The following is a 13,163-nucleotide window of genomic DNA, read 5'->3' as shown; positions in this document are numbered from 1 at the left end:
GCAGCACCACATACACGAAGATGAAGTTTCTTTGAAAGGGGCTCTTGTGAGCCGATGCATTACGTCACGTTCAGATTGAGCCATCAGCAGCTCATCGGTTGACCTCTGGCTCTGATTCTCAATACCTAGAAACATCTGGTGTGAAGAAATCCCTCAGAGAAGGCACAGAGAAAGAAAGATCTGCACTAATTAAGCTATGCAAAATGCTTTGGAGAAGGCTGCTCTACTTCAAGGATATTCTGATATTTCCGAGCCATTACAAGTAACAGCGGCAGAAAATTTTCATGAAATTATTTTGTGGTGTGTTTAACTGAGACATAAAGGAAAGGAAATCAGAAGAATTCAAAATCAATTTCTCCCCTACAGCTAAAACATGTCAACTTGGATGACTTAGAAAATATTCCTAGCCACTAATGTGTCTTTATTTTGATTGCACAGGAGGTAAATCACCCTCATAAGCATGGTGGAAAACCACATTGACCTGGTACATTTATGATGAATTTCTTGCTCACAGTGCAGATGTAAATGAAATAACTCTATTGCCACATCCTGCTTAGCACTTAAACAGCATTTCTATAATTTATTTCCATCATTTGAACTTAAGAACACAGAGGAATTTTCTGAATGTTACATATGAAAAGTATTTATATCTTGGAGAGAACCTGTAAAAATGCAATCCCTTTTAATAGTTATCAATGATGAGTTCAGAGCAAGGCTGAAGGCCCTGCGTGTTTTTGAATTCCAGGTTTAGTTGAAATTCATCATGTGAGCTATAGCTTCATCCTCTGTCAAACTGCAACAGCCTTCCGTACTTCTCCATGTTGATGAAGATAAAAGGAACTGGTTGCGATCAGGATGGAAGAGTCACAACTAATAAAAGTTCTTCCCGCCCAGATTGGTGTTTTTTTTCAGTGTCAGGAAGAAAACACTAACGGAAAGGACAGGATACACGACCTCTAATGCTGCTTTATACCTCCATGTATTTAACTCATAACACCAGGGCAACAGTTTTCTGCTACTGCTAGCTGGAAGAACTGTTACTTCAGTAGAAGTGACTGATGAGCCTGAGAAGTATCTGAATAAGAACAGCTTACACTTGCAGAATGTTCTGTCTCTGACCTCCTAACCAGAGCACTGTCCTGCAGAGTGGGTAGTCCAGATCCCAATGAATGGGAGACAGTTGACTGGGAAAAGCAGCAACATCTCTGATGTTGTCAAGGAAGAAAACTATCCAGCTCTTTCATTGCAACATTTCCACTGGACCAAAACCAAAACAAGCATCCAGCTTGGTTATGCTTGAGAGTGGCTTTTACAGTAATTACCTGAGCCTCCTATTCTTCCTTCAGCTCTGGACTGTGCCTTCAGTCCTCTCCTGCACAACTTGGCTGGGCAGATCTTGGCGCCTGCTCTGTGTTTTCCAGCGCTCTCATATGCCAGCCTAAGCTGCCTTATACAGTGATAAGCTATTTGCAGGTTTAATACGATAAGGAACAAGAGAGTATTTATTTCTGTTGTTTTATTTACATAAAGAATAATAACTGGCTCTCCCTGTCTCAGCCTTGTGCTATTAATAAAGTCCATGTGAGGAATATAGAAATGTACGTCACACGAGGAACCTGTCAACATAACTATTCTCTGGTCAGAATACTTTCCATGCTGTGTGTCTCCATATAGCCCATCTTTTGGGGACATGTGACCCAGAAATGTGTCATCAGGACACATGCAGTCACTAGGCTGATGAAAGGAATTCAGGAGAAAGCAGCAATAATGCTGCTTCTATCAGCCTCTAGTCAGATTGTTGCTGTTGCTCTCTGGAAGTCAGAGACATGAAAAGATTTTGCAGTCCCCATATTGGCTCTGCTTTTACCTTTCATACTGCAGGCTTTTATGCAATGCCATATTTTTTTTCCAGAGACTTAAGAAGAATGAACTAAAAATCCACAGATGTAGTCTCTAAAAGCAAATAATCACTCCCATGCAATAGCTAAAAGGCAAATTTGTACCTAAAGACATGCAACTAGCATCACTGACATTTTTCATTGCCCAATCAAAATGTTAAAAACAAACAGAGCACACAGAGAGAAAAATACACTGGATTTTAACATTCTTTCACAATTCATAACCAAACTGCGGTCAGCAACATGGAGTGAGTTTGGTTGTAAGTCATGACTTTAATCAGACGGTCTCATTGGTGTCTGGTGGAAACCTTCCAAATTAAATGGATGTCCAAATTAGAGACATTCAAACTAAAGATGAATAAGCTCTTTTGTATAGAATAAAGAGAACCAAAACAGCCAAACTCTCAGGAAGATAACCGATACAGCACTGTTCCCTTGGGCATCTTTGTTAGTGATTAACCCAGTCTGTTTTAAATGCCTAAAACAATGACACCAGTAGACAAGCTATTCTCTGGGCACAAACTGCCCTCCTAATCTCTGCTCACCAGGTCTCTGCACAGCCACATCATTCTGCCACCCCACTTCTTCCTCCCAGCCTACAGCTGTGACTCACTCTATTTAATCAGCGTGGCCATCAGGATATTCACCTACCAAACTAGAGCAACCCTTGATCTCACTGCCATGACACGTTTTGTTTATAACTTTCCCTCCTTGTGCCAAATCTAAACTCACGCTGTCAGTGCTTTGGGGCAAAGCTCCCATCACGCATGGCACGAAGCCCCTCTTACACACCTTATGTAAGTGTAAGCTCATTAACTGCGCAAAGAGATGGAGCAAAGAAAGGACCACAGTCCTCAGGCCTGATTAGGAGCCTTGTGAAATCCTGGGTAAAACTTACACTGGCATCAACAGTGCTGAATCAGGCAGGAAGGGTCTGATCCTGCAGCTACTGCTGAGTGCCTCTGGAAGGGTTTGCCTCTTCTTTGGGGTAAGGGATTTCAGCCTGCAGATTCAAATCCTAAAGCTGACGCACAGTTGTTACAAGAACCGTGAAAGTCCTCCATCAACACATCTTAGAAACCATCATGAAAGACTCAGTGCTACAGACTCAAGATGTATTGATCACTATAGGACATTTTATTTTTCTTTCTAGAAAGAATAAATGAGCCAATATAAAATGTGAGATTAGGTCACAGCGGAGGAGTGTCTCTACTGACAGGAAAATAAGTCTTTTCCACTGCCAGTGTAGTGATCTTCAAAAGATGATTGTGAGCTGCACTCCTATGCACTGCAAAGAGTTTTGTAGCATCTCCACTTCCTGGTCAGTGTTACCCTTGTATTTTATATTATAAAAATATATACTACATGTTAGATTACATAGGGTAACTTATGCTAAGACCACCTCCAAATCCAGTGAATAATTAGAATATATGTGGAAGAATATCAACGTGGCAGCACTTTTGATTATGGCTGGTTGACAATGGATGCTTTAATGTAGAAAACAGCAAAATAATATCACGAACATGGCCAGTGCTTGATTATCTCACACCTGCCAGCATTTTCCTGGTGCTCTAAGGAAATGCACTTCCCACATTATAAAAGATGAACACCCTGAATAGTCACAAGGTCACTGACATATATTTTCTATTATCCATGCCTAATCTTCCTCCTCCTTCACCCTGCCCTTCTTCATTACCTGGGTAACTGTCTGCAGACCTCTGAAGGAGTGGTTTTGGTAGTCATCACAGGGGTGTGTTTTGAAAGGAGGAGCTCAACCATGTAAATGTCTTAATTATAGGAACAGAAAGGCCTCATCACACATTGATATAAGGTCTTCCTTATATTTCAGATGTTACTTTGCATCCTGCAGTCAATGCTGTTGCTTCTACATAGATCAGGCTCCTTCCTCCTCAGAGGTCATCTGCCCAAGGTTTGTCTGGAGGAAATCTTTGAATATGGATTTTGGTTAAGATTCATCACGCAAAAATATACCAAACCAGAAAAGCAGAGTATGGGCAGCACTGAACTCCAGTTCTCTTAGCAAATGTTCTACTGTAAAGGCATCCTAATTATATTTATGCTGATAAGCAACAGAGGGGTTTCTATGGTACTAAGGATACTTTTTGGGCTCTACAATAGCAGGAACTTCTTGCTGTTTGGGGTGAAGCTTGCAGCTTCTGGCTAAAGAAACTGGTTGCTGTATAGAATGCAAGAATTTGGTACCCATAGGACGGATCTACTCACTTGCAACACATAGATTTATCCTTACTCCATTTACTGTCTTCCAAAAATCCCAGTTACTTCTATTGCAATTCAGCTCAGTTTCCTTCTCTGGAGGGAAAATAGACGGCACTTTTGGAACATATTTGAGGTAATGATTCTGTTCCAAATTTCTGAATTCTCCTTTAACTGCCATTGCCCAGGGAGTCAGCTAAGTTACCCTCAGCTACACAAACACTTTCCCCATGCTGCATTTATGGTTGTCCAAATAGAAAGAGAGCACACGCACTTGAGGAATAAGAAGGGGAAAGAAAGATCTGACTCAGAGCTGCCTTGGAAAAGTCAGATGAGGCACCAGGAGTAGCCTAAATCTAGGGAGTTAACTTGTTTTATTGGAGGTGAACAACTCAACCAATGCAGGCAAAGTTAATGACAACAACAAAAAATATATTTTTGTATTATATATCCAATACACCTCTTCTGAACCATTCCATTCTCTACAGGAGATGGAAGCAGCAGGGTTTGTAGACACTGAGGAAAAGTTGGTAGAAAATGCACATCTGTGAGTTTAGCTAACAGTAGATTTTTCCTTTCTTGGATTCTACTTTTCTTACTCAGATAAAGTTAAATCATTGAATCATTAAGGTTGGAAAAGACCACTAAGATCATATAGTCCAACCATCAACTCATCACCACCATGCCCACTAAGTCACGCCCCTCAAGGTTCTTCCCCCGCGCACGCGGTTATTTGCCTGGGAGTTACTTACTCAGCTATTGACAGTCAAACAAGGGGCTGTGCTTTTCTTTCTACTGGATACTGTCCTTCTGAGCTTCCAAAGAAAACTCCTCCCCATATCAGCCACTGCACATTCAGTTTGGGACTGTGACTTCTCTGAACTACCTAGTGGTATAATTTCTTGGAACAAGGGGGGAAGAACCTAATGCCATACGCATGGGAACATGGCTACACAGAGATAATGCATGTCAGCTTCAGACTTGTAACAGCAAGTGTTTTTTTTTTATTGCTTTCATGATCTAAATGCCCATATATGGGGTGTAACTGGAAATCATGTGACTTCCTGAAGTTCAGCTTCCAATTCTTGTAAACATATGTCAGAATTTCACTTTCTCATTTCTGGAAACCAAAAGTGAGGTGCTTCTTAGTAAACTTTTTGCCCTACAGAAATTGATGTTCATGCAAATGATCCTCCTAACCTATGCTAAACATTAAAAACTGCACTACTCAGCCACAGCCTACCTTTGTAAAGCTTGGATGTGCTGTCACGAAGGTATGAAATTTCATACATTTTATCATTTATGATGACATCATCAACAACAAAAAATACTTAGATCCAATAACAACTGCACTCAGTTGCAGTTTCTCTGAGAATTTCAGCATGCTCAGAGCATGGGGGAACTGACTCAGTCTTTATAGAGAGAATGCAATATAGATCCTGTTAATTGTTTGTGCTGAGAGTGTTATTTACAATTCATTTATTATAGGAGAGTTACAAGGCTCTGGTACATTGTTAGTAAAATGCTATTGATATTGTAGCTGCCTATGCTACAGACACTGCAAGATCTTGAAAAATCATGTTCAGATTGGATGGAAATGCTTTAAACACATTTTTGTGTGTTTTTTCTTCTTTGAACATACTCCCCCTCATATCAGATGAAACAATGCCAGCAACTCCAGCAGGACCAAGAAGAAAGCCTGAACTGCAGCTGGAATTCAGAAATAGGATTATGCAGCATCGAGAAATACTGTGCATTGTTAAAGTACACTTTGAAGAAATGCAGGACCGGAAAGCACTCTCCTGCCATTTTTCAATTCCCTATTATTAAAGGCAATGTTCCAGAATAGCAGGACTTAGTTGTCACTATTATATAGGATTAGAAACAAGGGAATAAGAATTCAGCAGAAACTACAATACATTAGATATCACCCAGGCCATTCCACAAATGCTCTCTGTGCTGACAGTACTGTCCTTGGTTGGATCTGCCAGGAATCTGCCCAGTTCCATACAGGAATCTGTATGTAGCAGTGTATGTATGAACTAGGAAATGCAGCACAAGGGAAGAGCAAGGAAGAAGAGAAATGTTGAGATGATGCAAACTAACTGAAGCTTGAATACTTGTTGAAGCCTTATTCTGCTACACATTAATTGCTGTAGTTAGCTGACTTGCTTCGCATCTCTGATAAATTTGAATAAGTGCCACTTTATTTCAGTGCCATTCGTTTCCAGGTGTGTGTGTGCATCTGGCTGTCTCTAGAATATACATTAGGAAACTTAATGGAAGGCACTTGATGGTATCAGTCAGATAAAATATCTGATGTTCCCTCTGCATCCCAAAATAGTGTAAAAATTTAGAACATGGTTTTGGGTGCGATGACTCAGAAATTTGCATCAGCTCATCAACTTGGAAGGCCCCAAGTTGTTTGATTCATTAACATATTTGTATATCACATTCACATACACAAATTCATACATAATGATATTAAAGGTCACAGCTTCTTAGAAAACACTCTGTTACTACTGAAATATAAAAACTGTCTTTTGACTACAGATAGAAAACTTATACTCCAAAGTTGCTTCATTAAGTGAATTCATCTGTTCCTACAGCTATACTCCCCAATAGTCTGTAGCAAGAAAATCCTTTTTTTTTTTTTTTCCCCCTCCTCCCTCCCATCTTGTATTCTGGTATTTTTATCATGCCTAGCTTTCAAGTGAGAGCATTACATTTCACATAAAGGACTTTTTCTGAAGACTTAAAGATTTTGGATAGGCTGAAAACATATTTTGTCCAGGAAAAGCTCCCTTCAGTACACAGGAGCTCCATTGGGGTATAAATGAGCCCTTATGTTATGTTTCAGCAACTGGCATGTGAACCTGCAAACAATTTAAGGGTGGTATCACAGAAATGAGCTCTATAATCAGCAGTAATAGGAAGAATGAAGAATATTTAGAAGAATATAAGAACCAAAAATTCCTGTCTGCTCTCTAGAAAACTTCCTTTGCAAAAAGAATGCCATGTATCTTGAGATGGTTATGGATAGCATCATGAAAACAATCTGACTACCAGAAATACATTGGAACTTAAATGCACATACAGTGATGAACTGGACCAGCTATAGGACTGGATTACTAATGTACTAAAGCCAGCAACCACTGGAGTCAAGGTGTAAGATGAACATGAATGTCCTGTAACATGAACCTGGACCCCTTCTTTACTTTGTATGGTCACTAGTCACATGTTAAGACTATGACAATTTTGAGCATCATGATGATATATGTACTTTTTTTCCCCATCAGTTATTCTGAAAACTGGAAAAGGTATTTGAGGAAATAGTTGGGAAACCAAAGTCATATGCTTTGATGTAAAGAAAAAAATCACCCTGGCTGGAATGATAGATTCTGAGCACAGCATCAAACAAAAGGTATCATAAACCTCGTATTTGTGCTTTTGACACGAAATACAGAAACATCTGATTTAGAATTCAGCATATTTCAATGGATTCCAAATAGCCTCAAGGGCAGCTCTGAAACTAAAGGTAATTATGAAAATAAAACCTCACAATTCTCAAACCAAAGGCTTAGTTTAAACTCTGAAGAGAAACTTGTAGGGACTGGTCCTGACTGGATCACCAGAACAGGAGATAAGGACTGGTTCTGCACCAATCTGGTCTTGTCTGAAGCATGCCTGTAACTTTATATGTGAATGATTGCTATGGCTTCACTAAAACTATTCCCGCACTTGAGAGATAAGCACACAGAAGTCTTAAGTCTTACCGACAAATTCAGTCTGGAGCATCCTGCAAAATCAGGTTCTTTCGAGAGCAAAGTGTCCATGGCTCTTGACACGGAGGCCTGAAATTTAGGTATCATTCATGTGACCAATTTGTTGCTATTCAAAGCTGTACAGGTTCAGTCTTGGTATATGTTCGTTTAATCACAAAGAGGCTCGCAAAGTTTTTTTCTGGCTAAAAACAAGCAGCAGAAGAGAGTTGCCTTGCTCAAGAATCCACCCCAGTAGTGTGGTTAAGGCTCAGGACTGCCTGCCTTCCCTTGTTCTCAGGGTCTTCAGCACAACACCTCCTCTGGGCTTCCTCTAGCACCTATGGCTGTGGGTCAGCACTGCTTCCTGCAGCAGTAACTGGAGCAGCAGGGCAACTTGTCCCCGCCTTGCCCTGCGGCCTCGTCCCTGCAGCACTGCGGGCTCTGCGCGGGAGCAGGCCTGGCCAGCTCCATCTTAGATCTGAAATACAGCACCCAGGCAACCCCTGCAAAGATCTCCTGGTCCATTAATACCTCTCAACATAACGCTACTAAATAAATACCACACAATGTTATTGACTTTACCTCTGCATTGTTTCTAGCACATAGCCTCAGCTAGGTATTGCACCACACAGACCTGATGTTTGTTTTATGATGATGACCTGTGCTGGCTTACTAACCTCCAGGCCTAGTTCTCGTCCCTGACTTGAACTTGCATGATTGCTCTACTCCCTCCTAATTGCCCCAAATCTATTGCTTTCATCCTCCGTGCCCTTGGGTAGCAAGTAGGGTGCTGTAGACAAAATTGTTCAAAATGCCCAATTCATGGTGCCAACACCCCTCTTATCCTTACACTAATTTGGTATTATAAAAGCCCACATGACTTGCAGGTGCTCTGTTTATTTTCTGCAGAGCCCAGGGGAGAGTTCAGCAGGCTCCCACAAACCTTAGCTGCAAGGAGACTCGGCCTGCTGAGACCTCAGCACAGGACTGTGACAGCAGCCTGATGTGATCATTTGAGTTGGAAGGGACCCTTAGAGCCATCTGATCCAACTCCACTGCAATGAACAAGGATACCTACAGCTCCAACAGGTGCTCGGAGCCCATCCAGCCTGATCTTGAGTGCCTCACAATTCTTACTGTAAAAAGCTTTTTCCTTATAGTCAATCTGAGTCTCTCCTCTTTTAGTCTGAAACCATTTCCCTTTGTCCTATCACAGCAGGCCCTCTTAAAGAGTCTGTCTCCTTCTTTCTTACAGCCTTCCTTTAGTTACTGAAAGGTTCTGTGGGTCTTTCTGAGAAATTTGCACTTTCAGCCCTTGGCTGAGCTGAAAATCTTTGCCACAAACAACTACTTACCACTTTGCTGGCAAAACAAATCACCAATATTCAATGTTTAGAGACTTTTACCAAATATTGCTAAAACTTTTTTTTTTTTTTTAAATAATGATGAGACAAAATGAAGAGTGTAAGCCATGCTAATTTTTTGGTCTGCTTGTATTTTCCAATTTTTTCATTATAAACTAATCTGCAGAAGTTCCCAGTAACAGTGGTTTTCTCTTGATGTAAGTCAATTCAGAGCCTGGTGTTGGTAGCTTTCAAAGCACAAGGAGAGTAAAGACAGCCATTTGGAGACTCAAAGATGTTGCCTTATTTTTGTGTATGCATCAGTTGTACACACTTTACTCTGGTCACACATTAATTCCACCAAAAATTACACTAGCTTCCACATGATGGTATGCAGCTCAAAGTTGTTGTGAGACTAATGTAACCTTCCAAGTTAGACTACAAAGCTGTCTTACAACCTTAACAAGCCTCCATCTCTTCCACTCAATCTTATTTTTCCTTTGCAGATCCTGTTTCCCACCCTTCTCTTTGTTCTACATCCTTCCCTCAAGAGCCTGCCTTGCTCTCATCTCCCTGATCTCAGGCTCATTTCCAGAGATCTGCTTTTAGAAATACATCAGCATGTTACAAACAGGCCAGCCTTGCCAGCTTTAAAAGTCCCTCCAGTTATTGCTTGCAAGGCAGGAGAATGGAAAAGAGATATTCTAGGGGAACCCCCTTGGCATAACCATTCATTTGTCTAGATCAGCAGTTTCCAAGATTTTCAGCCTGAAACCTCCTTTCCGGGCTTGTGACCTCTCTTCCTTCAGCACTCCTCAGGGGCATGACCCTAACTTTGGGAACTTCTTATCTGGATCAGTCAAAACTGACTACTCAAGAATAATTTTCCAATCGGTGCCATGTTTGTTTATGCTGCTGAGTGGCGTGATTACACTGAAGTTCAGGTTCAGACTTGTCTCTTTGCTTGTTTTTAAGTCTAGAAAGAATTTCTGGGTGTCACTCACCCAGCAGAGAGTGAACTCTGCAACTTTTGACTGTTCTGGTTAGAGACAATTATAGCCCTGCTGACCTGGTGAGGCATTAATGCACTTGTCTGCAAAGTTCAATTGTGCCTAGATAAAGCAAGGATTTGCTTCTCCACAAACTCTGGAAAGATCATTGTCTTCTGTACTTGCATGCCATGATCATTCAGATATAACAGTCACTATACCCAAATCTTTCCTTATACAGTAACGTGGTTTCATTTACTACACAGAGCATCCTGACTGCCTCACACATGCCTGTCATTAGATGAACTCTAGTGGCCTCTTTTCTTCACATCACTTTGTCTTTCTCTATATAGCCATAGAGAATTTGTGGCTAGTAAAGAATTTAATATTGTGATTTCCAGCTCTGCTTGTCATCTACACTCACTGGTAAAAGGGTGAGAAAAAACAAAAGCGAAATAGGCAGAGATCTTTAAAACACTACCTCAAATACAAAACTTTCTGAATGTTTGCAGTTTGGTTGTGCTACTGCTAGTCCTGCTCTCCAATTCCTTGGAGTTAAAACTACTGGAAATTGCTTCACCTAGTTGTTTCTCACATTTTCACATCATATCCATGCTCAGACTATTTGTCTCTCTGTAGGGCTGCTTCTGCTCCCTCACTGCTGCATTCAAGGCCAGTCCTTTTAGCTTTACTATTCGCAGAATCTCTCCTACCTGGCTTTCTGTTTGACCCCTGTGCATTTGAATGTTATTGTTTTTCAATTTAAGCAGCCAAGAGATATCTGCCTAGACACCCCAGGATGGAATTTGGGGAATGTGAAGTGGAAGCTAAGCAGTGCCAGCAGCACCTGGAAGCAGCCAGCCTTCATACCTGCCATGGGAAGACACAGAAGAGAAATCTCAAGCTCAAGGGGGACCGGTTAATATGAATTTCTGAAAGAACCTACCACCATCCATGCAGTAGAGGGATTAAATTACTGAAGACCAGAAGACAGAGAGAGAAAAAACATTTGGGGTCTGTGGCTTACTGCCATTCCGACATGTGCAAGTACATGAGGCAGTTGGGTACAACCCCTCTTTGCAAATATTCAGTCTCCATATGAGGTTTAAGCATCTGACTTCAGTTGCTGCCAATAAAATATATTAGGCTGAAAATGTTTCATCATGAAAGGCAACCACTGAAGCCAACATCAGGGCTTCTCTTTCCCTCAAATATGAGGGCGAAGACCCACAGACTAATAGTGAAAGTCAGCAAATGAAGAAAACCAAGTCATTCTTTGTTAGAATGAAACTTACTGAGAGCCAGAGCATAACAGCAGCACTGAGAAGTTCCTGTTAGAGCCTGCAGTGATTTGCATGAGATGATCACCCCTCTTCTAGCATGCAGCACTTTCAGAAAGGTTGCTGATTCCTGCTGAATTGGGGCTGGTTTTCTCTTTTTTCCTGTTCTGTTGACACACTGCTTACAAGAGTTCACCAAGGTCAGGTTTGCCTTCTTCTGTGCTGTTAAAAAAATGGAAAGCCAGTGGAGATATAAAAGGGGTGAGGTTCAAGAAGCTGGCGTGATTTCTGCTACAGAGCTGCTGTACAGTTTGGGAATTTGCTGCCAGACTCATTCAGTTTCATCCAGGTGTTTCAGAAAAACAGGTGATTTCAAGTTTTTGGGTGTTTTTAACTTTTATTTTAATTAAATAAATTCAGATTTGGTTCAATATTTTTTTTCCCAGAATGGATGGAGCATCAGACAGATCCTGAATCTGCAGGTATTAACTGTACCTCACAGACAGAAAACATCTACCTTTGTGAACACTGTTCTGTGGAAAGGAAGAACTGTACTTTTAATAAGTCTCCCCTTGCTTAGAACAGAGGTTCTTCTCTTGAAGATGTCAAGACAATTTGGCTAACACTTGGGCTCTTCCTGTGGATCCAAAGAAACCAAACAGCACATGGAATTGTTAGAAAGTGGTAGATTCCATGTCAAATACATTCAAGATTTTCAGTCACAGAAAAGCCGAATAAACCTTGCACGCAATAATAGCAACAGCAAAGCAAGGGAGAAAATCTAAAGCAAGCTCTACAGGCTCCTCTGCTTGCCCTCCCAGAGGAAGGAGAGCTGAGCTGGCATTTCTTGGTAAAGTTCCCACTGCCAAGCACTGTACATCGAGTGACACTGAGGGACACATTCTGTTCAGCTGAATACAAGAAAGATAACCATCTGTGCTCATTTTACTCATTTCAGTTCTGAATCTGTGCCCATTAACCATATAATGGTTGGGGGAAAAACAGCTGGTGAGAGAATCTGGCAAAGTACCACAGGGAATTCGCTGAAAAGCTGTAATTCCAAATAAAAATGGCTAACAAGGTTCAAGGGGCCTCCTCTATATCATCTTGTAACCACTAAATAACGAAGGATCTAGTCAAAATAGGATCCTGTTAGTGAAAACTGATAAATCCCTATAGTCATTGAAAGGCAGGGATGAACTCCTTGAAATGAAGGATGGAAAAGGAATAATTCACGTCAGTTTGTTATTTCTTGATGTTCAGTGGCACATTATTGCCTAAGCCAGCCCAGGAAAAACAAGTGCCACCTGACATCTACTTGAGAGTAAGTCTTACTCCACCAATTCTCAAAATAAGCTTAACTGTATTTTATAATGGTAACTGATCAAACCATGTCCACAGGTTCAAAGATTGAAATGTTGCATCCGCATCTAGGAAATGACAACTCTGCAAACTCCCATGCTGAACTGAGAAAACTTTCATTTAATGTGCTGAAAGGCACAATTGCCAAACCAGGGAACCTGAAACTAGAACTGCACAGGAGGATGATTCAGCAGGGCAGCCCAGGGATGCTGGGGTCAAGCAGCCAGGAAAAAGAGACCATAGGCCATGGGTATTTGAAGCTGCATCTGAACATGTTTACTTACAGTGAAGT

The 13,163-nt window shown here is 41.1% G+C and overlaps 1 protein-coding gene across 1 annotated transcript in view; it reads right to left on the bottom strand.

Moving 5' to 3' along the window:
- SLC6A6 (solute carrier family 6 member 6) overlaps positions 1-4,972 on the bottom strand; it is a 107,575-nt gene extending 102,603 nt beyond the window's left edge. The window contains exon 1 of the mRNA XM_090148260.1: positions 4,886-4,972. The gene's annotated coding sequence lies outside the window, so the exon portion shown is untranslated. The remainder of the gene's footprint in view (positions 1-4,885) is intronic.
- Positions 4,973-13,163: the final 8,191 nt, after the last annotated feature.

This window comes from Phasianus colchicus, chromosome 11, assembly GCF_987193195.1.
Source record: "Phasianus colchicus chromosome 11, bPhaCol1.hap1.1, whole genome shotgun sequence".
Lineage (NCBI taxonomy): Eukaryota > Metazoa > Chordata > Aves > Galliformes > Phasianidae > Phasianus > Phasianus colchicus.
The sequence above is the reverse complement of the archived record's forward strand: the minus strand, read 5'-3'. Positions and strand labels throughout refer to the sequence as shown.